The following is a 2,466-nucleotide window of genomic DNA, read 5'->3' as shown; positions in this document are numbered from 1 at the left end:
CTCCCTCTCCCTCTCCCTCTCCCTCTCCCTTTCCCTCTCCCTCTTCCTCCTCTTCTTCCTCCTCCTTCTTTTTCTTCTTCCTCCCTCTCCCTCTTCCTCTCCCTCTTCCTCCTCCTCCTTCTTTTTCTTCCTCCCTCTCTTCTTCCTTCTCCTTCTCCCCCTCCTCCTCCTCTCCCTCCTCTATTTATCTCCCTCCTTTTCCCCCTCCTCCCCCCTTCCTCTTCCTCCTCCCTTTCCTCCCCCTCCCCCCCTCCTTGTTCTCAGTCTTCTGTCATTGTCGCTTTTGTTCTGGAGTGATTTACTTCTCTTGTTGGTATAATAATATATACCTGAAGAAAGCAACTTAAGGAAGGGTTAGCTTGGGCTGGAGAGATGGCTCAGCCGTGAAAGGCTAGGCTCACAAGGAAGGGTTAGCTTGTCTCGTGGTTTAAGGTGTTTTTGACAGAGGGAAGCTGCCTGCTCACCAGCAGGAATGGAGTGGGGGATTAGGAAGTTTATTCAGTCGATGGGCTCTGTGGCGTTGCCTCTGCAACTGAGCAACTGCACAAGGCTTTCTGGTACTTAGGGCTTTCCAGCACTACTTCCAGCAATTGCATTGTTTGGTGGACTTATCTTCCTATCAGCCTTAAGGGGATCACGAGACTGGGATCAAAGGAGAAATTCCTTTCTTGTGGCCAGACACGTTTCCAGACACAGAAAAGGAATGTCGACGTCACGGTATCTCTCCTTTCTGTAAAACGGGATAATTGCTGGCAGCTGTTTTGACCAGATAACCGTGAGATAACCGCTCCAGATGTCCCTGCATTTCTGTTTCCTCCCTGTCTTCCGTCGTCGTCCAGACTTCACTTCCTCTTTCAGTGTAGTCCATCGTTGCAGGGACAGCACAGCAGCAGGAGTGTGAGGTGGCCTTGTACCCATGGTCAGGAAGCAGGCAAAGGTGAATGAACGGTGATGCTCATCTAGATTTTGCTTTTTTCCCTTCGTGAGCAGTGTAAGATGTTTGCTACTGTTCACATTCAGAGTGCCTTTCCCTTCCCTCAGTTAATCCTGTCTGGATACACCACTACAGACATGCCCCGCTGGAATTATAAACCCAGTGCTGCTAGTGTTGAAGATGAACCAGGAGTTCGAGGTTGACCCAAGGCCTCACACGAACCAGGCAAGAAAACCACAGCTGAGACTTTTTTGTTGTTGTTGTTTTTTGTTGTTTTGTTTTGTATTTTTGAGACAAGGTTTCCTAAACTGTTCAGGGAGGCCCTGCATTTGTGATCTTCCTGCCTCAGGCTCCTGAGAGGAGGAGGCGGCATCACAGGACTAGAGGACAGAATCACCCTGGCGGGCTCTAGGAAGGAATTTTTCCCTTCCTCTCCTTCTATAGCCTCTTTCCTTCTTCCCCTCTCTCCTTTCATTCCTTAATGTTGTTTGGAGACAAGGTCTTGTTTTGTAGCCTCTCCTGGCTTGGGACGCACTAAGTAGACCAGGCCAGCTTTGAGCTCTCAGCCATCCTCCTGCCTCTGCTCCCAAGTGCTGGGGTTATAGACCTCCAAGCTGGCTTTTGTCTTCTTGCTTTTTTTTTTTTTCATACCAGGGCCTGAACCTTAGGCTCCACTCGTGTTGCTGATCTGTATCCCCAAGTATCTTTTACTTTTAGACATAGGCATAGTTCTCAGAGAGCAGAGATCCAGTTTTTTATGTTGGCCTGGATGTTCTTTCCCTTCTACTAGCTAACATCCTGTCCATCCTCCTAGGACCAACTGAAATGTTCCTGTCCTCTTTGCCACAGTGACTTATTTTCCATGTTAAAATGCTTCTTGTATTCTGTCATGCGGTAGACTTTTCTGGAAGGATGTTGTCTCCCCTAATAAAGTCCATGACACTGAGAACAGGATCCAGGTGGATTTGCTAGATGTCTAGTGTCCTTCTCTGCAGCTGCAGTCCATTTTTCTGTGTCCTTAAGGCTGACCTGAACAGGGAATAAAGGTTTCTCTGTCCGCTGGCTTCCGGATAAGTTTGCCCAGTGGGAGCTCCAGGAAAGAACAGAAGACAGAAGAACCCTAGCCTGCACATGGACTCAGCTGCTGTCCTGAAGTCCAGGCATAGCTGCAGGGTAATTCTCTGCATCAAGCTGCTTCTGCCTCCAGCTCCAGGTCTCCTCCAGAGTGATGTGTTCAGGGTCTGTAAGCTACATGGCCTCTAAAATCAAACCTTGGACAGTTGTGCTAAAGCAGGGCTAGGAACTGGGGCTATAGCTCATCTTAGCATGCACACAGAAAAAGAAGTACTAAGTAAATAAAACGGAGGTTGAGCAAGGAGTTGGAGTACAGGCCTATAATCCTAGTTCTCAGAACCCAAGGCAGGAAGAGCTGAGTTCAAGGCTCCCACTAAGGTCCTAGGAGGGCATGATGGTATATTACTATAATCCCAGTGCTGCAGAGGCAGAAGCAGGAGGATTCTTTTTTTTTTTTT

The sequence above is a fragment of the Mus caroli genome, chromosome 8 (assembly GCF_900094665.2).
Source record: "Mus caroli chromosome 8, CAROLI_EIJ_v1.1, whole genome shotgun sequence".
Taxonomy (NCBI): domain Eukaryota; kingdom Metazoa; phylum Chordata; class Mammalia; order Rodentia; family Muridae; genus Mus; species Mus caroli.
Note: the sequence above shows the minus strand (reverse complement) of the source record.